This window comes from Cuculus canorus, chromosome 20 (assembly GCF_017976375.1).
Source record: "Cuculus canorus isolate bCucCan1 chromosome 20, bCucCan1.pri, whole genome shotgun sequence".
NCBI lineage: Eukaryota > Metazoa > Chordata > Aves > Cuculiformes > Cuculidae > Cuculus > Cuculus canorus.
The window spans coordinates 497,711-524,448 of NC_071420.1; the positions used below are offsets into that span (position 1 = coordinate 497,711).

Genomic DNA, 26,738 nt, shown 5'->3' on the forward strand with positions numbered 1-26,738 from the left:
TTTTTTAAGAAAAAGTAAGCAAGAGTAGATTTGGCTTGCAGTGATTTTATAATATTTTGTGTTAAAACAAGAGACAGAATACTTATTTAGAATTTGTATTTCTAGCTGTCTGTCTGAAGTTTTTGTTGAAGTTGATAATCAGCTGCTAATGTGAACATGAATACTGCATGCACCAAGACTCTTTGGTCTCTGCCGGCCCTCAGGCTCTGAGTGCATGGGACAATGGAAGGTAGTGGGTGCAAAGCAGGTTGCGAGAGCCTGAGCATTTGGGAGGTGCTGTGAGGACTGGAAAGCTTTTAAGACTCTCCCACATGTTTCCATTGTCAACTTTTCTTTTTCTCTGCTATTGCAAAATCTTTCCAAGTAGTAAAATCAAGCAATTGCCTAATAATTGTATGGAAACTTGAATTCTAAATGTGTTAGCAAATTAGTGGTTTAGTGGCATTATTAAAGTCCACATATACAGTGTCATCTCAGGTTTATTTTTCAGTTGGGTAATTACTGAGCTAACTGGATTGTATGTCTTTAAACAATTGGTTTTTAAAGTAGGCTTTAATTTTTACTAGTGCAGTTGCTGCAAGTTGGGCACCTTTAACTGCATGCTGGGACAGAAAGAAATATTAGTCTTGCTCTTGCCACTGGACTGCTGTTGAATTTATGGTCGTAAAAAAAACGTTCTGTGATATGGAAAAAGTCTACCTTGTTCTAACAACTGAAAGTCTTGTAAAGACTGCGGTGGTCATTATGGAGCAGTGTTCACAGAGATGTTGTCAAGGGAAGTTGTGTCTTCCCCATCCCTGGAGGTGTTCAAGGCCAGGTTGGATGGGCCTTGGGCAGCCTGATCCAGTGGGATGTCCCTGCCCATGGCAGGGGAGTTGGAACTAGATGATCGTTAAGGTCCCTTCCAACCCTAACTACTCTATGATTCTGTGTGTAGCTCTAGTTCTAATTTAGGAGCCTGATCTCTGCAGACTCAAGAGGTAGAGGTATCCTGCACTGTTGTCTAGAGGAGTCCACTCCAGAAATGTCTGGATATCACCTGAATGTTTCTTCTCCATTGACATTAGGGAGCCTTTAAAGAATCTTCTGAACAGCCATGTTTAATATTCAAGTGATTTTACCTTCTTGTTTTTGCAGTGGATAAGGAATAATTCAGGCCTAGATCTCTGGTAGGATATTTTCAAGCTTTGTGTAGCCATCTCCCCTGGAGCATCTTGTGTCCCTGAGAACCTGTTCCTTCGAGTATTGTATCCATGAAAAGATGGGAATCGGATCTACTTCTCATTAGTGTTTAAAGCATCTGTTTACACTTCCTCGTGAGCAAACCAGCTGTCAATTAACCTAAGGGAAGTTCCAGCTGAAGCTCATGCTGTTTCTTTATCCTTATTGCTTTAAGGAAGGATCAGTGCAATGGGGATTGTAGTCAGCATCTTTGCCATAGTCGAGGATGTTATGTGTGTGTGGCTTTCCACTGCAAGTATCACATGGTGCGTTATAGTATTGTGAATGTTGCCAGTATTTTTATGAAAAACAGACCTTTAAAAAATACCAGCTCCTAGGGCCACTGTTTGGCGTGCAGGTTCATTGCCCAAACCAGAAAATTGTATCCAGCATAAAGAGTTTCTCCCCACATGCTTTTGTGTGACTTCCTATTGATTTGTCATACAACCTTTTTCTGTTAGATTTAGAGAATCAAATCCACAGTGACTTAATTTTTGCCTGTACATGAGTAAATAAGTGTCTTGTCTTAGAAATACTCCAGAAGTGTCATTAGACATAGTCAGTTGGATGAATTTTCAGGAGTAGGAGCAGAAGTGAGCTGGGTTGCAGTCCTGGCATTGTCACCAGTTTCTCTAACATCTCTTGACTGGGCTACCACAAACTATGCTTTCAAATTTCCATGTGTGTAACACGTGAGTAAAATCTGGGACCCACTGGCTGACTGAATGCTTCAACCATATTATCTATCTTCTATTTGCCCTTTGAAGTTGAACCAGCTCTTTTCAATGAGGCGCGATACTGGTGGGATGGCAGCTGCAGGGATACACTTATCTTAGGCGTCCATATGGAGTTATGTCAGATGCCAGTGTTGAATGACCCGCCCTAACAAGTATATCTTCCTTCCACATGGGGTTTGTAAACACTTTTAATTGGTGTCCCTGGCCTCTGTCATACTGTGAAGCTTAAGACTGTCAGTTCAGCTGTTTTTCAGGCACTTTATGCTGTGAAAGTTAAGGGAGACAAGATCCAGTTGATTCATATGGAAAAATTAGTTGGGAAAAAAAGCTTTTAAAAGAATAGTAAGGAAACATGAAACCTGTAGATGAAGTGCTCAACTTCTAAGTGTCCCTTTGTTTCCTCAGTACAGATCTGTTACTTGAAAGAGTTACCCGTTGTATAAATTACTCCTACGTAGAACAGGACTGAGGAATAAATTAATTGCGTACTGTTGTAAGTCAGTTCTTCCTCGTGTTTTAATGCCTCTGTCTGAGAAGCGTAAGGCTGCTGAGGAGGAGCTTATTACAGAGCTGGCTCATGTAGCTTTGAGCAAGAGTGTTTTGAGAGTAGCTCAGTGAGCTCGAACAGCTTGATGAGCGAGTTGGCAAAAATCTAACCATAATAATTTAAACTGGGCAGGTAGAGACACTGCTCTAGATCCTGCCAAAGCCCAATTCGGTTGCAGCTAATTTGTCATCCCCAGTGATGCATGGAGATAAGTAATTGGTGACTACTGCTGATGAAACATGACAGATCAATTCTAATCTCTTGCTGGTGAAGGCAGTTATTCATGGGGACGTGCATCTGTCTCTTACTATTTTATTCACAGTAACTGCTGTAAAGCAGTAGCAAGTCTGCTGTTTGAGTATTGAACAAAATGCTAGTATATCTAGATTTATCAGGTGCTCTTACTCATTTGAAAACTGCATATAAAAGTAAATACTATGCATTAGAAGCATAGGGCATTGACTTGTCCCTTTTTTGAAAATGTACTGCATCAAGCTTAGCTTTTTCTGACTCTTGAGAGATTTCTTTTCCCCTTGGATTTGCCACTTGCTTTGGAGGGTTATAATCTTTTTGACAACACTCTGCACAAGGGCAAAGGATGGACAACAGTTTGTAACCAGTCAGTTCTAGTTCTTTGATGCTCCTCAGCAATGCTTTAACCTTAAAATTCTCCACAAAAGATTGTATCAAGTTGTACAGTATAAAATGCTACGGTCCACTTCCAGACATAGACTTTGTGGGTTTTTTCTTGTACCACAAGAAGTAACTGTGAAAAAAGGACTCTGAATGTTAGAATAACTCTCTTCATTTAATGGCTGAGCATTGTGCACGAATGTCCTTCAGCCCTTACACATGTAGGGTTTCTTATGATCCTTTAATGCAGAAAAAGTAACAGTAAGTAGAACAAAGCATAATAAAATGCTTGCACAGATTTGTCCCTGATTCTTGAAAAGGGTATTCGGAGCTGCAGTAATGATCATCTATTATGTGGGTGTTTTACAAGCCCACGCATACCTTGATATACAACTCTGCAGATACAGTCCTCAGTATTCTGCAATACTTTGGTAATACTTTATTCATAAATCCTAATGCTGAGTCCTTAAAGGTGTCATAAGCACAGTGCTAATGCCTGTGAATTTGAGAGGGGTGGTTAGTCAGATAAATATCATACTCTAAGTTAACTGTAGTCCTGACATATGACAGAATAAACATGAATATACACAAAGTACCATAGGGCTAAAATTCCTGTGGGTGTATGTTAGTCCTTTTCTTTGTAAAGAATAATTTTCCCAGAGTTTTCATCTTTAAAACCTTTTCTCTACAAAACTGCAAAAGAATAAATTAACCTATTAATAAAATGCAGTGAGGAGCAAGGGGAAGGAGTATTTTCTTTTAACTTTGATTATGTGTGAACATTTGCATCTTAAAGATTGCAAGATATGAAGAATGGCGATATGCCCTCATCTAACAGGAGGGCAGGCATCGGCTCATCTTTTTAAAGAGGGACAAATCCTTGTCCTGCTCTGGGCAATGTATTAATGAGATGGGGGGGGGGGGGAATAAAGTAGTCAGACCAAGTGGATGACCCAGACTAAGCTTGTAGACAGATCAAAAAGGCGTGTTGACCAAGATGGGCCTCATTTTGCCTTTAAAGCAGCACTGTGGGAATTTGACCGCTTCTTAGAGAAGTGATTAAAATGGTGGAATGGAACTTACTTCAATAGTACTGTGCTGATGTGACTGAGATGCAGGGAAAGGGACAGCTTCTGTAAATGACAGATGCTGCTATCTATGATAGCAAGTATCTCTGATGTTGGAGATTGGGCTCTACAGGCACTTCCCTTGCTTCACTGGCCTGCCAGCCCTGTGGCTCTTGCAGTGTAGTTTTTGTGGTGATCACATTGCAGTTGACAGCTTGGCCCCAAGTTTGTTCAGTATACTCAACACACAAATTTTATAATCATGATTAGTACTGGGACTGGAATTCATCCCAAAGACTGCCACCTCCGAAACACTGAACTCTACTTTCTAATTCTTTCTAGCCAAGCATGTTTTCTTTTGAGTTTTCTGAAGGAATTACTGAATTCTTTGCTCACTGCAGAGCTTAAGCATGAGGTTGGCTTTAACTGGGAGCACTGAGGTGCTCAAAGTTGGTTTATAATCATTTGCTATTTAAAGACTTCAGCCTGGTTATTTAGTTCTTTATCTCATTTTCCTTCTTGTGGCTAAACACCAGTGCAGGGGTTAGAGAGGAGGTCTGTATCCCTGGTGACTTTTTTGAGAAAGGAACAGTTGTACAGTTCTCTCTGTTCCACATTTCTTCACACCAGAAATAACCCTGCTGTGCTTTGTCACCAGTGTTTCCTTTTATGTGCCTCCTGGTGGCTGCTCTTGCTCCATTTTGATGTTGGAACAGCAAATGAACTCCCTATGTAGCAAATGTCATGCCAGTAAAGATGTTGAATCAGCAAGAAAATCGTATCTGTCTCTGAAGACTGAATTGGAGACCTTTGTGAATGAGATGTTCTTAAAATAGCTCCATAGCATGTTGGCTTCCCTAGAAGGTGGTGAGTTGAAAACACCACTGCAAGCCACTTGTTTTTGTGTGAGTAGGATCCCTAAAGTAATGGGGTTTTTTGAGCGTGGAGAGAAGGTGTTTTACTTTTCCTCCAAATTAAAATGGGTACAATAATATCCAAGCACTTTGTATCTGATATATCTTCTATTCAGTGATGGAGGAGGGAGGAAGGAGGATAAGACACCACTGCTTGGGATATGTTGAATTTTCTGAATTGTAGATTTAATCAGTACAGAAAATACTGTTGCTGTGGTGGTGGTTTTGGGAACACCATCTTTAAGAGCTGACTTCCTGATCTGGTTGTCCCATGTTTGGCTTTTGTCCTGTCACTTATTCCTGTGACAGCAAATTGAACAAAGCAATTGAGTTAATCTGAGCTGATTGTATGCTTCTCTGATTGTATGCCTCCCTATGGGAGCTTTGTTTGCAACATCATGGCTAGTGGTCGTGATTATTTCTTGTACTGCATTCAATTACACTGAAATAAAATGCTTGCAACAATTTGCTATCTCAGGTTAGTTGTATTTTGTCCCAATATTCTATAGGTATGATTCAGTGAAGTCCTGCGTAAGAGATTAAACCTTTATGTTGTTAAGATCTTGCAGGTGATGATATAGCTGTAAATACCAGTTAGTTTTGTTTGCTCTAGCTTTATAATGATAGCACAAAGTCCAACCTGATTCTGAACCCCCGCCTCTCCCTGCCCTCTCCCCCCACCCCGCCTTGGCCTTTATTTCTAGTTTGGATAACTTATTCGTGTAATGATTTTTTGTGTAATGACTAATTTTGTCTGGCAAAATAGCCCATAAATCTTTCGCCATGTCAGGGTTGCTTGAATGTTGTGGTAGACCGTATGCATTCAGTATCAAAAAAGAACAATGTGTTATGGCAACAGTAACAGTGATTTATAAACTGATCTCTTCAGCAGCACACATATCCATTACAGCCAGGCAGGTCTGAAAATGTAACTTAAACAGTGTTTCTCTGGGGTTCAGAGTAGCAATTATTACCTGTGATCTTGCCAATATTACTGTATTTCTTTGTCGTACACAAATTGTCAGGATAAGAATACACATAGGGCTCAGACACCTGGAAGCTAGTAGGAAACAACAAACTTGCAGCCTGGTTTATGACAACATTTCACTCCAGCATTGGCTTCACAATATGATCCTGATAAAGTGGGATAATGTTGCTAATTAAAGATTTAGAAGATTTATTTGTGTTAGTGCAATTCAAAGTTTTATTAGGTCATCACAGATGCGATAAACAGATTTCATATTGACTCCAGAATTCTCTCCATGTATCTGATAGCTGATGATGTTTATTTGATAATGGACTGTGGAAAGCCAAATTCTCATAGTTCCTTTAAGTTGTCATAGCTTCTTTCAGACTGACTTCCGTGCTGGGTTTTGTTTTCACTCTTTTTGAGAAGCAAGGTTCTTTAACCATCTTGTGATGGAAATAGTAAGCCCATTTGCTTAGTTCAAGGAGTTTGTTTAGTTGTTATGCATTCTGGTTGCGGCTCTGATTCAAACCTACTTGCCAAGAAAGAAAAAGGGTTAGGAAATAATTTTCGTTTACATGAAACCAGGGAATCACTGGTTTGGGTGAATGGAAGGTCTGCTTCTTTGGTTAGACATGCAGCAATCATTGTTGTACATGAAGAATTTTGTTAGTTTAAGAGCTTTTGCTGATATTTTTCAACCTGAATGATCAGCTGGCTTTGGGTGTTTGAGTTCCTGATGGCCTCAGGAGAGTCCCTGTCACTGTTCAGTCATAGAAGCAGAGCACAGTTGGAGGTATAGCACGAGCTGTTTTGGTTACAGCATCTGTTGCCTTCTCTCTCAATATATTACAGGACTCTCCATCAGAAGGCCAAGAAACTTTAACTTGTTTCACACAAGTTATTCAGATGAAGCAATGCTCCATATGAGGTACGTTTGAGAATTCGTTAGTTATGCTGTTGCTTTACATAATGCTTTACTTGAATATCTAAATACTTCTATTTTTCTTGGACTCTGGAAGGGGAGTTGACAAGTAAAAGTAGTAAATGCAAAAATTAAATCAGTAATTGCAGAACATAGACTTTTATAGCAAACAGTTTCATGATTACATTCATATAATAAGTTTAGGAGAAATATTAAAAAATTGACATCTTCAATTTTTCAGCTTTTGTGTGGAGGTAGAAATCACTATTACTGATAGAAACAGGAAGTTCTCGAAGTTCTCTCAATTGTTTTAAACCAATAATGTTTTTTCTAATCCTGTTTTTTGACATGATAATATCCATTTAAGGGCTTTCTTTACCAGATCAATTCCTTTCCCACTAGGAGAACTAAAGCTTTTGGGCTGTCCATCCAATTTATCCTTCTGGACTACACTTGTCATATCAAGATAACCAGCAGCAATACTGCCCTCAGGAGATTTGTATTCAGTTAGTTACACATCACCAATTTCTGTGGCATTGGTGGACCAGTCAGTTGTAAGAAAGCTGTTTCATAAACAGTTATGGCTCTTGGGGTTTTGTCTTTACTTTTTTTGGTGAGTATTGTTGTTTATTTTGAAATAATTCTCTTCCATGGCAGCTGCTGAAAATCTGCAGATTCAGATGTGTGTGAAAAAATATGGGGCAGCTTTAGACAGCTTCTTTTGGGATGTTAATTGCCTGTATATTTTGCATAGTACTAATGAGGGGCCATGTTATATGCAGCTAAGCAAATGTAGTCCAAAAATACTTCTGATGGAGAATGTTATCCACTGCTACTGCTGTGATGGCACTCTCTTAAATCTGTCTGTCTGAATTCCATGTGTCCTAAAAGGCTGATGGTAACTTTTCTTTTGCCCTTTGGTCTTAATTCACTGTGAAGGCAAGTGGGATGTTGCAGCCTTATATACCTGCGTATATGATGAAGAGAAGGCTCTCCCATTCCTATGTGCACTAAGTCTTTTGCAGTGTAATGCTGTGCTACTTAGCAGCTCATAGAGGGTCTGTGCAGTATCAAAGTCTTTGTCTGTCTCATGTAAGCTTTTCTGAATTGCTTCTGGTAACTGGTTGGATGTTGCTTAGGTTCCTGTTGTTTAGCAGAGGGCTTGAACGTTTTCAGTGAAGTGCTTGCTCGGCCTTCACGTACTGTGCTTCTACTGCCCTTGCCTGGAAGGCTTGTCAATGCGTTCAGCTACATAGGTTTGGGCATGTATTTATCTCTGGAGGTTTTGTTTATGCTGTATGTGAAGAGACAGACTGGATGAAAGCTAAGCATGTATCTCTTGCATTTTGCACTCTGTTGCTGCAGCACTGTCACCACTTACACCCCTGGTGTCTCTTCAGCTTCTCTCTATCATTGACCAAGTTTAAGGAAGTGGAAAGAAAACTACAGTGTTTTATTGATAATGTGAATGGCAAATGCAATCTAGCAGGAAAGCAGGTTATTCCCTAGCTGAAATGCAGACCAGGCTTCAGTTAATCCCTCCCTTAGCCAGAGAGAGGTGGGTTTAATCTATTTGTTATGCATTTGGTTGTTTTTTCAGCACTGGTATATTTGCAAATGCCATATCAGTCTTTTACTTCCCATTTGCCATAAAAGCAGATGTATCAGGGCATGAAGCTCTTTTCAATCACTCAAATCTAATCCCAAGTAGTGCCATAGGATGTTGTGGCTTGCTCTGGGTTTATACAGAAGTCAATGACAATATAATGTGTCATTTTTAAGAACTTGCTACCAGTGGTATTGGGATTTTTTTTAGCCTGTAGTTTTCTTTTCACTGTTTCAGACAAAACTAAGCTGGTATGATTATTAGAGGAGGAAAAGTAAAAAACTGTACAGGAAGCCTATTGAAATGAAAATGCTGAAATAGAATCAATGCCCAATTACCCAGCTGTCCTCATCCCCTCACTCACTTCATGAGCAGTTTTGTTTTAAAAGTAACATATCTGCAGGATGACTCTCCAACATCTGTTTTTGCTGAAACAAAATAATTTGTTTGTTTTTTCTTTCTCTGCAGCCTTCCAACATCTGCATGTGTAGATCTGTCCAGTGTATTAATCGCATCTAACACTGCTCCCTTCCGGAGAAAAGACATCCAAGAGTACGTGGGGTTCTGACTTTGGTTGGGAGAGGAACGTTTTGGTGCAGTTTTGTGTTGCCATTCACTTTTATTGGATATTAGGTGACTGGCTGTGAAACAGAGTAATGAGAGTGAGGATCGAGGGCTGTGAGCATGGAGCCCACACGCAGCTACGGTGTTCTCAGTTGTATTTATATGAAACAAAAAATTCACAGGCTACAGCCTGTCTTCTCAACTGTTAGTGTCACCTTATGTGATCAAAGCTATGCAAATAATTTTCCTTATTTTCTATTCCCAGAATGTTTCCAGGCAAATCGTAATTTTTAGAAGTATTCCAAATTGAAAATGCTCAGTAATGGCGTTGGGGATTTTTTTTATTTTTTTTTTTTTTTACTTTACAGGTTTATCCAATAAATTGATTTTAAATCTGTTTTGCTGAATGTCTGCTATTTCAGTCCCCTTGACTTTGATTGTTTTGATAGGAAGAAATCATAGAATCATAGAATGACTAGGTTGGAAGGGACCCACTGGGTCATTGAGTCCAGCCATTCCTAACACTCCCTAAACCATTTCCCTGTCCCTTAAACACCTCCAGGGAAGGTGACTCAACCACCTCCCTGGGCAGCCTATTCCAGTGCCCAAGTAGTTTTGGGTTTTTTTCCTTTATGTCTTAGATAATTGCTAAAATAGATATGGTTGCATGTGCCAATGTTAAGATTCAGTTTATTTACAAATGTAACTTTATTGCTTCTTTTCAGTATTTGTACTATAAAAATACAACTGCATAAAGGTTCATAGCAGGGAAATAGGAGACGCTGAACAATAGATTTGAAATAATATTTGGAAATCTTCTCTTATCTCTAATTCTCATGATGTTAATTGTATTTTCCAGTCTTCAAACTATACTGTAGTTGGGAAAGCACATGCTTAAATCCATTCCTATCCAGGAAAATGCTTGAGCTTAATTTTAAGCATGTGCATAAGTTATATTAGTTAAATGACTTGTAACTATTTGCCTAAATCCTATCCAGTGTTAGGCCGACTAAATGTATTAGTATTGCAATGGTAAATATTGCAGTAAATAAGATAAATATGGATGTAGATTTCGCTGTGAACTTATCATCAATTTTCACTTTTGGCCATTAGGGTATACAGTTGAAATCAGAAAAGAATGGGAGTTTCAACTAATTTTTTAATATGCTGAAATATATTAAGTTACATAAAAGAATCCATATTACAGTAATCCTGCATATATATGGGAAAAGAGTACCCAGCATGCATGGCAGATGGTTTCAAAGGAAATCCTCGAGAGCTAGGATTAAAAAGCAATTTTCAGCAAGTTTAAAATGGGTCTCCATATTTGGGTCACAGATATTAACTCCTTCATTGCAAACTGATGAGGGAGAATCCTTCTTGGATTACTAGGGAAATGTTTCTTAATAAAAGCTGACCAATGCTTACTGTGGGAGAAAGAAATGAGAATGTGGGTTGATTCTGCTTCTGTTCCTGTTCTGATGCCATTGGGAAGTAGAGCTGTGATACACAGAGACCATGATGTGTTGCAAGTAAATGTAATTAATCATTCGGCTGACCAGCATTGGCAACCTTTCTAAAAATAATGTGTATATAGCTTCAGTTTTTGTCTGCCCACAGAAGTGAATTTACATAAAGGCAAACACAAAAATCGAAGACCAAAATATAAAGCATTATTCTGCTTTTGTTGTTCTGGTTCTGCAAAGTTGGAATTTTCAAGGTAGCCCAAGGTATAAAGATGACGGTACTTAAATCCCATTTAGTTCAGATTACTGAATTCTGTTCCCGACCCTGCTTATTTTCATTGATTTCATTTTCCTTTAGATCAGAACTTCGTATTTTTGTACTGCAGTACACATGTGTGAGTAATCCTACTCCTTTTTCTTACCCATCACTTTTTACTTCAAGCATTCTGATAAATAAGTTTTGGTGTGTTAGAAATAGCAGATTTATACCTGTTTATATTTAGTAAATGATACTTAATCACTTTAATAAAAGTTTAAGTATTTTTCATAGAGCATTTTTCTGTTCCTTTTGGATATGGTAAACGTGTCTGATATACAATAAAAAATTGAACAGTAGTGCTTTTGTTCAGTCATAGAAAGGAATGAATGTGGTTCTCCAAGTTTTGCTTGTAAGTATGTTTGCACTTACAAATGGAAAGCAAGCCCATATTTTTTCAAACATGTTTTAGGGGCACGTTAGAACTTGATTTTTTTTTTTTTTTTTTTTAAAAAGTTTATATTTTACAGTGAGCAGTGCCATGCAAACATTGTTCCAGGCTGCAGCTCTTTGTGTTGGTTGTGTTCGCACATCTAGAAATTTTATCATCAGTATTATGTGTAAAAGTGATTGAGTGCAAATCAGCTTTGTATTCTAGGAGCAAGAGAAGACACTGGGTTTTTAGTTGTTAAAAATAGCACAGTGAGTTGGAGATTATTGGCTTTAACCAACTTATACCAGGTAGTAAATATGTTACGAATGAATTCACGTTTACCTCAGTGCTCCTTTGTACACTTTTGGCAGGGCAAAGGAACCTCATGTTTGACATGACTGAACTTTTTTAAAAGACTCTATTTCCAAAGTAGAAAATCAAGTTAGACCTTAAGCAATGTTTATCACTAAATGATGAAATATAGCAATTGATATTATTGTGTTCTCAAAGCTCAACAGGGTGCATTTTGAGTAGATTTGGAAAGCTTTCTGAGCAAAGGTGCCTGATACTCTGTGCAGTGAATTACAGAAGTAACTGCTGGTTTAAATTTCAGATGATGGAGAAGTTAATTGCATCGCTTTTTGGCTGTTTTATTGGCTACATGTTAATAGTGAAGGACAATGTACTTCTGAAAAGGCACCAGAAATGTCCTGGTGGGATAACTAACTGCAGGTATATCTGCAAAATGTTAATTAACAACAGTAAGTAATGGGTCCTTTTTGCAGGACTGATCTAAGGTAGGTATGCAAGGTCCTGTCTGCTATTGAGAAAAGAAAATTTGGATGATGGATGAAAATAATGTTATAAGGCAGCTTTCACTGTTTGGTTCTCGTACCAAAGTTGGAAAGCTTCAGTGGACTCAGGATTGGCTTTTAGCTAAAGTTTTAGTTCCTCTAGGTCCTTGGTTTACATTACCTCCTGTGGGAATTTTACCTCTGCATCTTGGTGTGACAAGACCTGACTTCATGTGAATTCACCAGGTGTTTTTTGTCTTGGTATAATCTGTGCTTCAGGTGATTATTCCACCAAAAGGGAAACCTTTAGTCTTTTCCATTGTAATGTTGTAATTTTGGTTGTAATTCTTGAGGTATTATGACAGGGAATAAGCTTAAGAAAGTGTTTGAAGTGGAACATGGAAGTGGGATAGTGGAAGCTTGCAGAGAACTCCTCCATAGCATGGGAACAGCACAGAAGAGAGTTTTGAGACAGTCATTATGTTCAAAATTTTACAAATAAATAGTGGAAGCTACTGTTATGGCTAATCAGAAGGAAAAATCCACATCTCTGTGTTAGAGATGAGTAAGGAGATAATATGCTGTCAGGAGTTCGGGAATGAGAGTAACTTCTGTATATATAATAAAAGGGAGAAGCAGTAAGGGAGTGCAAAGAGAAGACTAACAGATGAAGCAATGGATTAGGACAAGGTTTTATAGCATAGGTGAACGATAGTAGGACAACACTGAATCCAAAGAAAAGGGCACTGGATGCTCAAAATGCAGATTGAGAATCTGGATTACAGCGTTAATTTTGTGAATGAATGACAAAGGCTTTGCCTTGGATGTCTCACAAGAAAGCATATGCGGGCCTTAGCTGCAGACAAAGCGTCTTATGGATGTAGCCAAAGTGAGGTTTTGAATGCTTAGTTCTTGGGACCCATGTTAGTGATGTCATTATGTGCCTTCCAAGTGCAATTGAGTGCCTAAATTAGATAGCAAAAATCGAACACCTCAAGCTGTTGTCAACCATCATATGTCACCAAGTTAAGATGCTATTAATACTTGGAAAAAGAAAGTTTCACCTATGACAGCAGTTATCTTTGATCTGCACATCTGTAAACGTCATTCAAAATTTTGCCTTAGATTTTTCAAAGACTTGCATCTTTCAGAGGGAGGCATTAATAGATCAGTTTGGATTCTTCTGTCATTGTTATCTTCCAGGGCTTCTGTTTCAAGCGGTGTTTGGAAGTTTCTGTGAAGTACCAGGTGATCTGAGATAAGACCTAATCGGGATGTCTTTGGATAGTCAGAACAATCCATTCTCTTGACTTAAGAAACTTGGGACCAAGTTCTAAATAAAGAAATTGATGTTGACTTGGTTGGGAGAATTAGCTGATTTCCTTTATTCACTGTGCAGTCAAGTATTTGATAAGGCAGGAGTTTCTTGTGTCGAGTCAGTTGTCTGATGGGTCAAAATCAGTTTTTTATCGGGACAAAACACTATGGAATGGGAGTGATGCTCATGCATCAAAAGTTCAGACAGGTGTTTGGTAAACATACACTGGAATTCCCCTGTTGCAGGGGGTGCATAAGATGCATGCAGAAACTACACCAAGTTTTGAGTCTGAAGCCACGTGTGATATGCTGTTAAAATGTTTCTAAAGAGAATACTGTAAAAACGGGAGTTTCTCAGAGCTGTGAAAGTGTTTTATTTGGTGTTCGTTGTGCACTGTTTGTTTTCAGTAACTCTCAGGGAAGTAATTACTCATTTTCTGCAGCCTTCTTGGAGATGATTTTTTGCAAGTGGAGGTCAGTACTACAAATAGGGTATTGTTCAAGAAGTTATTCCCTTTGCTTCTTCCTGCAGAAGCATTCTTGACCATTTTGAAGTGAGATTCCACTGCTGTGGCAATGGGAGTGGAAAGCCAAATAACCGTCCAGGCCTAATACTTATGTTTTACCGAGGAGCTACCAGGCTGTCCTAATGTTGATAAATGCTTTTTCCAAAGCAATATTCTACTTTCTGACAAATATGTAAACCTTTGAAACTGTGATGTCATTGTAAAGTGCTGAATACTTGAAACTGGGGCTCTAAACGTAAGTACAAATGCTTTCTTACCTTCAGAAACTCTTAACAGGTAATATTGAAGGTTCAGTTCCACTGAGTGCTTTGGAATTTCTCTCTACTTATATCTTTATACTGTGTTTTTATTAAAGTGTTTTCTGAGCAGATTACTGAAAGCAATAACCTGTTCATATCAAGGCCATTAGTTCATGTCTAATGGAACTATTAGACAAAAATGAAAGCTTGCATACTGATAAATTGTGCTGTAGACGGGCTTCTCTGCACTTCTTTATTGATGGTACTTTAAGTAGCAAGTTGAGGAGAAACAGATAATGAAAATTGATTCTTCTCTGCGGGTCTCTCTTGCTTACTGTTGGGCTTCGACAGACCGAATCTGTGAAGATAATTAAAGTTCCTTTGCTCTGAATGCTCTAAGTAATTTTTTTTGTTTGTTTTGTGAAAATCATTAGTCCCCCTATTTGCCTCATGGAGGAAAAAAAGTTGAAAATGCCAAATCATAAGCAAATAGTAGTAATGAAGTTGGTGCAGATTTGTTATATGACTGCGCATGTTTGTGGGAGAGATTTTTAAACACTGTTTTGTATTCAGGAATGCCTCTGCCTCCATTCCAGCCATGCTGATAAATGCAGTAGCAGAACCCTAATTGCAAATTGCCAGTAAAGATACCAAAGGAAACAATATTTTCATGCTTCTGTCACGACTACAACTAGATTAATAATCTCAGCATGGTGGAGGGAATCTGCTGTTGCTATGTGTTTGTATTTGGTTGAGAATCAACACCTGGAATATCAGGATAGTATCTTATCTAGAATATCACAGACAGAAATTGGGGGGTGACAAAAGTTGTGAATGAAAAATGTTTTCATTGGTAATGACACAGGGTGGTGGCCCTGGTAGCATAACTGGCGGTTGAATTTGAAGTGCCATGATAACCTGGCAGGAGACTTAAAATATCTTTACTGTTTAATAGACTTCTCACAGGAGCAGAGCTGCCTGTCTTAAACCTCGTAAGTATGAAAACATGACTGCTGGACCATCTGGGATAATACCCCCCACAGTACATGGAATTCAGTAGTTGTAGGTAGGCTACTGCAGGGGGGCAGAGTGTGGGTAGGAGGCTGGAAACAGAATGCTGTCATTTTTACCTTGTTTCAGCATCCCTTTAGCATCCTTAGGACACAGATCTCTGTTGGTTCTGTGATTAATAGTTCTGTGTGTTACTAATGGTACATTTCTTACTTTTACAAGAGTGTTTTTACAACGGCTAATATTCTTGCACCAATGAAAATGTACAAAGAGCTCTTCATACCTCCATTTTTCCCCCAAAGCTGTGGGAACACTTTTCTGGCTTGTAGAACAAAGAAGTTAGAACAAATTACACAGCCAACATCTGCACCTGGCTCACTTATTAAGCAAATATTTGGCATAGATACTAAACTACCTACTGCCAAGAGAGCCTTGCTGGTGCAGTTGTTTAGGGATGAAGATGTGATAATGTGGTTTTTTTATTTTTGGTTCACCAAAACTATTTTCTTCATTTCCTAAAGTAAAAATTGTGTTGGAAAGGAAAATATCTTTTAAATATCAGAGGTTAATTAATGGTTAATCAAACTTTTTCTAACCAACCATGTTAAGATTATGATGGTGTATCACTTTAGTTCCCATGGCAGACACCTCACATATGGGTTGCCGTTTTGATGGCTTTGAATGGTAATCTGACCCATAAAAACTGAAGCATAATATGCAAACTGATTTTTTTTCTGGCCTGCCCTATTCTTGATGCCATCTGTGTTAAGATGGAAATGAGCCCGTTCAAAATGTGGTCTGCCAGTTTTGAGCAGAGTGGTAGTGCCAGTCACAGATGGATTTAAAAGAATAGCCTCAATGTGAACAAGGGAAGGAAGATTCTCCCAAGAGCGGGAAGTTGCATTTGAAAGCATATAATGTCTGTTAAATCCTATGGTCTATGGAACATCCATCAGACCCTTCCATGAATTCTTCACATGGATTAAGTAAACTAAATTTACTTTCTAAAAATGAAGAAAAACCCCTCTATTTCTGAAAGCTGTTCTCCCATTCACCACCGCCTTCTATTGCTGTCATCCGTAATGGAATACAGTGCAGGAAGCTGACAGTATCTAATCCTGACATGTACTTGCAGTAGATCCACTCAGCAAAACCAATCACAGTAAATGATTTTGTAAGTTTTGTAGATAATGTGGTTTTATTCTGCTGTATGAATCCCATTGAAGTCACAGTGTTCAGAGCCTTGCACTTCCATGTTTGAATTCCTGTCTTTGACAACTAATAAAAATCTGTGTTGTGGTATCTGCTGCTGATGCGTGTGAGTTCAAAAATTAAGATATTTAAGCACCTGATTTTGACTGTAGTCAGTGAGATCTCAGCCCTCTTCTGTGGGAGAGCCTGTTCTCTAAAGTTAGAGATTCAGTGACCTTGTCTCATGCGTAACCACAAGTGTCTTGGTGCTACTTATAATCCAAAGAAACACATTAGATCATTTTCACTGGTTAGGAATATGGCCTCCAGAAATCTGATTTTTCTAATATCTTTAAATTGGTTGGATTATTTGAACAACCATTTGTGTTTGCAGTCAGAAAGCATGTGAAAGAAGGCACCAGTCGATGAACTTCATATTCATGACACAGTTGAACATCCCTCTCAAGTCCTCTTCAAGCCTTTTGTTTCCAGGCTAAATAAACACCAATTTCAGCAATGTCTCATCTGCTCCCTTTAATTACTGCTGTTGAGAGAAAGTTTCTGTCGATGCAAATGTGCTATTTTGTCATGTCACATCAAATTGCATCAGCCTTATATTTAGGAACAAAAAGAGGAGGAGGCTGAGACAGGATGTGGCTACAAATGGAACCAAAGGGTTTTCTTAAATATAGGCTGAAAATAGACGATTGAGATTGAGTCAAAGACAGACACGATCTAGCAGCAGGTATTCTTTATTGCAGCGCCGGGCACATGGGGGATCACTCCTCCGAACATGTGCACCGTATCACAAATACTGCCTGCTTTTATCTAGCTCAAGTATACATATTCATTACTTTTCCCAGAACTCATCCACATATTCATGATTTTTCCAGGAAATCAATTTACATATTTAAATGTCCTTGCGCAGCCGCAGTCCTATCCCTTGGTGGTCTTCAGGGGTCTTCTGGTGGTCGAGCATAGTCTTCCTCACTTGTCCTTTCCTTGAACCTCTAGCTTTTGCATCTGCGCAGTCAGCTCCTTAGCTCACAATCCTATGTATTTCCCTTTTATGGTATTAACTGACCACAGTCCGTTTGCTGAGTATGCATGGTTCAGGGATAACAGGAAATTAGCACAGAACACAGGACAAGGCCAAATACACACAATTTCTACATTTGGCCTTCAGTGTATAAAATGACAGGATACATTTGGCCTTCAGTGTATAGAATAACAGGATACATTTGGCCTTCAGTGTGTAGAATAACAGGATACATTTGGCACACACGCTGAGTATATAGTGTCCAGGTAATCATGCAATACTTAAACAAAACTAATGCAACTATTATATCTCTAAGTGGTCCCTCCATGTTAAATCCCTATATCAAGTCCCCCCTTTTCTATGCACATTGCAAATTCTTTTGCAATTACACAACCCCCTTATTATCCAAGGTTCTGCTAAAATACCTTCCTGTTTCTACCTGATGTTTTAGTTTATTTTTCTTCCAGGCCTCATAACTCTCGGTAGTCCGTTGGCCGCAGGATAGGACACACTTAACTGATATACAAACTAATATTACTAAGATTACAATAACTATTATAGCAATGAAGGCCTGCTTTAGCCACTGTAAATTAGGCAACCATGAGGTGAGTTTTTTCCACACTTCTTGGAATCCCCAGGTGGTATCATCTTTAGTTACCTCATGTAGTATTTTTGTTTGTTCCCATATTTCACTTATATCTGTAGCAATTCGGCCACTCTGATCTATATACATACAACAACTCGTATTTATAATTGTGCATACTCCTCCTCGTGATGCTAATAGCAAATCTAATGCCATCCTATTCTGCTGCACTACTTGTGCTAGACTGTTTATTTCAAGCTGTTGTGCTTGTATTGCATCTACGGTTCTATTTTCAATCTCTTCTACTACAGCTGAAATATTTACTATCGCTTTTTCAAGCTCACTCACCCCCAACCATGGGAGAAACCACCTAGCAAAGGAGTGAAACGCTGTTTGCCGTTTTACTAAGGGATTTTCTATTCCTCGCTCAATTCTCCGAATATGAGTCTGGAGCCAACCTTTTGACAGATAATCATGGATGGTTATATTTGGAACCACTGCTCCCAAAGTACACGTCCCCGCCCAATTTTCAGGTAATACCTTCCATGCTGTATCATTACATAACCAATACCATCCCTTTCCTTCTGGGACTGGCCAAAGTGTAGTATTAATAGAGATGGAGGCTCCAATGTAGTTGGTCTCATGGCATCCGGTGTGATTTCCTACATAAATGGTATTCCCACACCCTCCAACTTTATCCATTCCTTTGGCTGGATTGCACCTTTGCACACATTTACAATAAGGTTCTCTTACTGAGGGGCTATGAATTTCTAAAGGTTGAGTTCTGTAAGTACAGTTAGGCCAAGAAGTGTTTTCCCAGAATGTTTTCCATGACTCATTGCCTGGTATAGGAATACCTATTAATGAGATTCTTTTCCCACTATATTCTGGCATGTGTGTACATATCCAGCAGTTTGTCTTATTTAAAACTCGTGAGATACCTTCTGTCAAAGAAAGGTGTATATTTAAATCCCACCGGGCTTCAGTTCCCCCAGAAATTAATATAATCTGGAGAATCGCAATCTGGTAGGTCCAGCAAGGGTAGTAGTCCATGGTTTTGTTGGAGCTTTCTTTATCTTTGAGTAATGGATCCAAGCTGGTTGCTCTTTAATCTTCACCGCGGTGAACGTTGTCAACAGCACTTGGTATGGTCCTTTCCACTTCTCTTCTAAAGGGTGTCCTGAAAAATTCTTTACATATATATAATCACCGGGTTCAAAGGCATGAAGCGGCTGATCTAATCCTCTTGCTCGAGTTCCTAAGACATTCTTATGAATTTTTGTTAACTGTCTTTGTAATGATTTCATGTACTCGTACAAATATCCTTCCCCTATCTGAGTTAATTCCTCACCCTTAAACTGAAACTGATATGGTCTTCCATATAATATTTCAAAAGGACTTAAATTTTCCTTCGTTCGAGGTTTAACTCGTATCCTGAGCAATGCTAATGGTAAGGCCTGTGGCCAGGTCAAATTCGCCTCCTGGCTAATTTTTGCTATCTGTTGCTTAATCATGTGATTCATCTTCTCTACTTGGCCACTTGCCTGAGGCCTATAAGGAGTGTGCAACTGCCAATCTATCTCTAATGCTTTCCCTACCTGTTGAACTATCTTAGCACAAAAATGTGGTCCTCTATCTGAGGATATTGTTGCTGGGATCCCGAAGCGGGGAATAATTTCACTTAGCAATATCCTGGTTACTTCCCTTGCCTTATTAGTCCTACAAGGGTATGCTTCCGGCCACCCTGAAAAGGTGTCTGTCAAAACCAAAAGATATCTGTACCCCCCTTTTCTTGGGAGTTCAGAGAAATCAATCTGCCACTGTTGCCCGGGATAATTCCCTTTGCCAATTGTTCCTAGTTTTAACCGGCTAGTTGTATCTGGGTTATTCCGTTGGCAGATTTCACATTGTTGTGTCACCTGCTTTACTGTAGTATATAAATTGCGTCCTATTATTCTTTTGGTCAATTCTTTGTATAATGCATCTGCTCCCCAATGTGTCTTGGTATGTTCTGCCCTTACCAATGGCCACGTCATATTGAATGGTATTACAATCCGGCCATCTTCCAGCTGAACCCACCCTTCTGCTCCTTGCTTACCTTTTAAGTCTTCAATCAATTTTAGATCCTCTTTTGAATATTTAGGTGGTTGCTCAAGATTCATTGGTTTACCGCCCGGTATCAAAGCACAAACCTGGGCTTCCTCTGCCACTCGCTTAGCCTCATTATCAGCTAATCGATTTCCCACCTCTGGATCTGTATTCCCCTTCTGGTGTCCTCGGCAATGCATAATGGCCACTTTCTCTGGTAGTTTAATTGCTTCCAGTAATCTTAATATCTCCTCCGCATGCTTAATTTGTTTCTTTTGAGTCGTCAATAGTCCTCTTTCTTTCCAAATTGCTCCATGTGCATGAACTACTCCAAATGCATATTTTGAGTCAGTCCAAATGTTTATCTTTTTCCCTTTTGCGAGTTCCAAAGCCCTAGTAAGGGCAATTATCTCTGCCTTCTGTGCTGAGGTTCCTATAGGAAGAGGGTTAGCTTCAACTATTCGTTGGGTCGTGGTTATTGCATACCCTGCTCTACGTTGTCCTTGCTTTATAAAGCTGCTCCCATCAGTGTACCATGAGTCCTCAGCATCCTCTAGGGGAGTCTCCTGGAGGTCTGGGCGGCTTGAGTAGGTAGCTTCGATGGTTTCTATGCAGTCATGAGATATTGGCTCTTCCCGAGCTCCACTGAGAAAAGAGGCTGGATTCACAATGTTAATGACAGTTATTTCAATGTCATCCTGTTCTACCAATATAGCCTGATATTTCAAGAACCTTTGGGGCGAGAGCCAATGGCTTCCTTTCTGTTCTAAGACTGCTGAAACAGTATGAGAGACCATCACCGTCATCTTTTGCCCCAAGGTGAACTTTCGGGCCTCTTGGATGTTAATTACGACTGCAGCTACCGCACGCAGACATCCCGGCCATCCTTTGCTCACCTCGTCCAGCTGTTTGGAGAAGTAAGCCACCGCTCGCTTATAAGGACCGAGCTTCTGAGCCAATACTCCAAGAGCCATTCCCTGTCTTTCATGAGAGAATAACCAAAACGGTTTAGAAACATCAGGTAAACCAAGGGCCGGAGCCCTCATCAGTTCCTGCTTGAGCTGTTTAAAAGCATTTCTTGCTTCAGTGGTCCAGTCTATCTTAGATTGGTTCCTTTTCAATAGTTCATACAAAGGTTTCACCATTACACCATAGTTATATATCCAAAGGCGGCACCAACCTGTCATTCCTAAGAATGTTCGTAGTTCCTTTGCAGTTTGGGGTTCCGGGGTGCGACAAATTGCCTCTTTTCGCTCAGTTCCGAGTTCCCGTTGTCCTTCCGAGATTTCCAGTCCCAGGTATGTTACTCGTTGCTGAATTATCTGAGCCTTCTGTTGAGAAACTCTATATCCATTTAGTCCCAGGAAATTAAGGAGTTCTATAGTCCATAGAACACATTCTTTTCTAGTTTCTGTGGCTATTAGGAGATCATCCACATATTGCAATAGAACCCCTTTGTCATCCGGAGGGATCCATGTTTCTAGATCTTTAGCTAATTGATTTCCAAAAATTGTAGGACTGTTTTTAAACCCTTGGGGTAATACAGTCCAGGTCAATTGTGTCTTTCTCCCTGATTCGGGATTTTCCCATTCAAAAGCAAATAGCTTCTGACTTTCTGAAGCCAGCGGTAGGCAGAAGAAGGCGTCTTTAAGATCCAACACGGTAAACCAATGTAACGTGTCTTTTAACTTGGTGAGTAACGTATATGGATTGGCCACTACAGGATGAATGTCCTCAACTATTTTGTTAATCGCTCTCAAATCTTGTACTAATCTGTAACTTTTCCCATCTGCCTTTTTGACTGGTAATATAGGCGTATTATATTCTGATTCGCATTCCGTCAACAAATTATATTGTAGAAACCGATCAATTATTTCTTTGATTCCCTTCCTGTCTTCTAACTTCAAAGGGTATTGTTTAATTCTTACCGGCCTTGCTTCTGATTTTAACCTAATTGTTACGGGGCTAGCATTTTTAGCCCTTCCTGGTATTTCACTAGCCCATACTCCTGGATATACTGAATCTAAGACTTCTGTGGGTATTTCTAAGTGATGCTGAGTCTGTAACAATGCCAAACTTAGAACTTCTACTAATTGTCGTTCTTGTACCTGAAATTTGACCTTTCCCTTTTGAAAAACAATCTTTGCCTCTAATTGTTCTAATAAATCTCGTCCTAATAATGGCTTCGGGGAATTCGGTAAATACAAAAACCTATGTATTCCGATTTGTTTTCCCAATCGATAGTTAAGTGGTTTAAAAAAATAAGCCTTTTCTGGTTGCCCAGTGGCCCCAATTACTGTTATGAAATCCTTATCTTTTGGCATTAGCCTTTGGTTTAGTACTGAGTATGAGGCTCCGGTGTCAATGAGAAAATCTACTTCTTTCTTTTCTTCCCCTAGCTCAATTTTAACCAGTGGATCTGCTAGGGTAGATTCCCCCGGTCCTCTTCATTGATCTGAACTTATTTGGGCTAATACAGGAGGTCTTTTGGTTAATTTGGGACACTCCCCTTTCCAATGTCCTATTTCTTTACAATAAGCACACTGGTTTGGTCGTAACGTTTGACGTGGTTCCCTTTGTCTATTCCCCTGTCCCCTGCCTCTTGGTCTTTCTAAGGCTGCTACTGTTGCCTCCGCAATCATTTGTCCCATTCTCTGTTTACTCTGTTCTTCCCTATTCCTGTAAATTCTCCATGCTTCCTCCAGTAATTTTTCTAAGTCCCTAATATCAGGTTCTTTCAGTTTCTGAAGTTTTCGCCTGATGTCTTCTGAGGATTGTCCCAAAAACAAGGACACTAACTGCTGCTTCCCCGTATCGGACACCGGATCTAAAGTAGTATATTTTCTCATTGCTGTCCTCAGTCTGTCGAGAAACTCAGTGGGGGTTTCTGCTAAATTTTGCTTGATTTCATACAGGTTTGACCAATTAACCGCCTTTGGTACGGCAGTCTCAATGCCTATTCTGATCCACTCTTGGTATCTTTTCAACAATCGATATTCTTGATCATTATTTGGATCCCAATTAGGATCGTCCCTAGGTACGTGGACTTCAACCGTACCTGGGAGGGTCCCAGCCGTAATCTGGATCTGGACTTGAGTGCGGGCACTCTTGATTATTAATTGTTTTTCAGTCTCCGTTAGTGCATCTAACATTAAATCTATATCTTTCCAGTCAGGGTCTTGATTCTTAATAACGAGTTCAAATCTCTTTGCCACCCCTTCGGGGTCATCCCGATATCCTTTTACGGTCTCCCGCCAAGTATCCAGATCACTCATTGAAAAGGGGATTTTAATTCTGGTAGGTCCTGCTGTCCCCACTGCCTGCCGTAATGGGGCTTGAATTATTGGACCCACTTTGCTCCGAGTACGAGCTGTGATAGGGGAAAAGCTCGCACTACCAGGAGTATCATTGTTTACTCCTTCGCCTGAGTTCTCTGAATTTTCATCCTCAACTGACTCTCCTGATGGGGTAGGGGGTCTAGGTCTGGGAGGGGTAGGAGGTCCAAGAGGGGTAGGAGGTCGGGGCGGGGAAACATAGTCCTCCAGTCTCTCTTCTACTTCCTTAAGTTTTATGCACCTTTGTCCTATGCTACAAGCCGAGCAACATCTCTTTAACTTGCCTCCGTTTTTCTTCTGCTCTTTTTCTATAGCTAACACTAAAGGGTCTTGGGGGGCTAAATTTATCCCTCATTCTTTTTGCCATTCTGGATGATTTCTTAGGGTAAAGAACATATCTGCATACATTACTTCATCCCATTTTCCTTCTCGCCGTAAAAACAACATTAATTGCAACAGGGTATTATACCGCAGGGTCCCATTAAATGGCCATTTTTCGCCATCCTCTAATTTATATAATGGCCACCATTGATTACAATACTTAATCAGCGTTTTCCTATTCACATTCCCTCCCGGAACTCCTCCAACGTCTTTCCAATGCGCCAAAACACATCCCAACGGGCTCTTCTTCACAATTCCTCCACTCTGCCGTCCTCCCATTCTTATACTTTTACACTATACACCAAACAGGACACTTCTTACAACAACACAAACCACCCACAATCACTAAAATCACTCCTATGATAAGGACCCAATACCAATAAGTTTCCAAAACCATTAATCTTGTCTCTGAATTCGTTATCCAAACCTTTTTCTGAGCCAAAGCAAAACAAAACAAAACTAAGAACAAATATTATTTGAACAACCCGAAAACAAATACGATCGTATAACAAATGCTATCCCACATAGATTAATTCTATGTCTTATGGAAAGCTACCCAAATGACCGGTCCCAAAACAAACATTAAAGAATACCTGTGCAGTTTTAGAGCGGATGGAGTCCTTGTCTGCTCCTGCAATGATCCGGGTGAGGCGAGGAGTCCCTCCGAGAAAATCTCGGGGGTACCCAAGGGAGTCCTGTTCTCAGCGGGTCTTGCAGCCGAGCAGAGATGGTCCCATCTGGGTCGCCAGATTGAGTCAAAGACAGACACGATCTAGCAGCAGGTATTCTTTATTGCAGCGCCGGGCACATGGGGGATCACTCCTCCGAACATGTGCACCGTATCACAAATACTGCCTGCTTTTATCTAGCTCAAGTATACATATTCATTACTTTTCCCAGAACTCATCCACATATTCATGATTTTTCCAGGAAATCAATTTACATATTTAAATGTCCTTGCGCAGCCGCAGTCCTATCCCTTGGTGGTCTTCAGGGGTCTTCTGGTGGTCGAGCATAGTCTTCCTCACTTGTCCTTTCCTTGAACCTCTAGCTTTTGCATCTGCGCAGTCAGCTCCTTAGCTCACAATCCTATGTATTTCCCTTTTATGGTATTAACTGACCACAGTCCGTTTGCTGAGTATGCATGGTTCAGGGATAACAGGAAATTAGCACAGAACACAGGACAAGGCCAAATACACACAATTTCTACATTTGGCCTTCAGTGTATAAAATGACAGGATACATTTGGCCTTCAGTGTATAGAATAACAGGATACATTTGGCCTTCAGTGTGTAGAATAACAGGATACATTTGGCACACACGCTGAGTATATAGTGTCCAGGTAATCATGCAATACTTAAACAAAACTAATGCAACTATTATATCTCTAAGTGGTCCCTCCATGTTAAATCCCTATATCAAGGCAGTGATGCTTTTTCAAGCGAAAAAAAAATCCATGAAAAGAAAATCAAGCCTGTGACGACACAAGTGACAGGCAGGGCTGGGGGTGTGAGAAGAGGAAGTTCTCGATGGAGGTGTGGGCTGGTGTCAGAGAGAAGCTGATGAAATTCCCATTTAGGCAAACACCCTTTGTGCTATGAAATGGGTGTGAAGTGGATTCAGAATATGTTAGACCACATACATATGCTCTTGTTCCTTCTGTGCTGGCTAAAAAGTTAATAGCCGTGCTTCCCCGGAGCTTGTTGCAGGGCATGCCACCTGCCCTGTCCTTTGTGATTCTCACCCCTTAAGCTCTCAAAGCTCAACCTGTTGATTGCTTCCTAACTTGGCTAATTTTGGCTGAAAAAAAAAAAAGCCCTGTAATGACTGGTTTTTGCTAATTTGGATGTCTCGGCCTAACCCAGTCGATTGCAGGAATTGTCCTAAATACCATATAGCTTTAGTCTCCCTGAGGTACCTGTTGCTGTGTGCTGCCTTGATGGGAGGGATTGTTCACTGGATTTTTTTCTTCTCTAAACAGTATCAAATTACCAAGCCTAAAGCGAGTTAGGTGCAAAATGGCTCGGCTTTATTCAGGTCTTTATGCTGCCTGTTTACATGATGGTTTGCTAATGTTGGAAGTATTTCTTCTGGCTCCTGGGCCAACCTGCAGAATTCTGTCTTTTCCGTGGCAGCTCAATAAGCAGAAATCAAGTGGTTTGTTCTGTCTTATTTTTGCATGCATTATGTAGGGTTGTACCTTACCAGATGACATTTGGAGTTTTTTTGTTTCGTTACCCCACTAGAAAAAAAAATAGTAATAGAGGTAAAGGAAGAGTACACTTAATTAAGCAGGAAGAAGTTGAAGGGGAAGAAAAAGGGAAAATGGGAGGAGGCATATATAAAATCTGTGAATCACATCCAGCAAAATTTACTTCAGCTACAGTGGAAATGCAGGAAAAAAATAAATATTTGTCAGGTGCTTTGTATAGCATATTAAATTCTAGTGTCCTAGTAGACATTCAGAGTGCTGGTATACAGTACTTCTATATGCAAAATATCTTGAAACATAAAGCAACCCTTAAAATGCTCTTGCATTGCTGCAGTGTTATCTGTAGCAGGCAGCTGCCTTGAACAACTCTCCAGTGTAACCTCAAAGAAACTCTGCTACTGTCATAAAACTCAAGCCCAGTCATTCAGGTTGCCAGCAAACATAAGTTTTTGGTGGTTCAGTGAAATGGATAGAAATGTGCTGATTTACACCAGCCAGGAATTTGGACTTGACTTTAACGCTGCCTGGAGAAACTGGTAGAAAAACAAAGTCTTCTAAATCAAGTTCCTGTACAGATGCAGTCCTGGTTTTCCAGAATCTTAAGCATAAATTAATTTATGGCAACATACACTGTTTCAGTTTATTTATTTTAACTCCTTCCAGCAATAACTCTCAGATCACTAAA

The 26,738-nt window shown here is 39.8% G+C and overlaps 1 protein-coding gene across 1 annotated transcript in view; it reads left to right on the top strand.

Annotated features, from left to right (window-relative positions):
- The window catches only part of LYRM9 (LYR motif containing 9), a 43,297-nt gene that overhangs the window by 1,285 nt on the left and 15,274 nt on the right, over window positions 1–26,738 (top strand). Inside the window, exons 2-3 of the mRNA XM_054085341.1 lie at window positions 6,942–7,017; window positions 9,086–9,169. The gene's annotated coding sequence lies outside the window, so the exon portion shown is untranslated. The remainder of the gene's footprint in view (window positions 1–6,941; window positions 7,018–9,085; window positions 9,170–26,738) is intronic.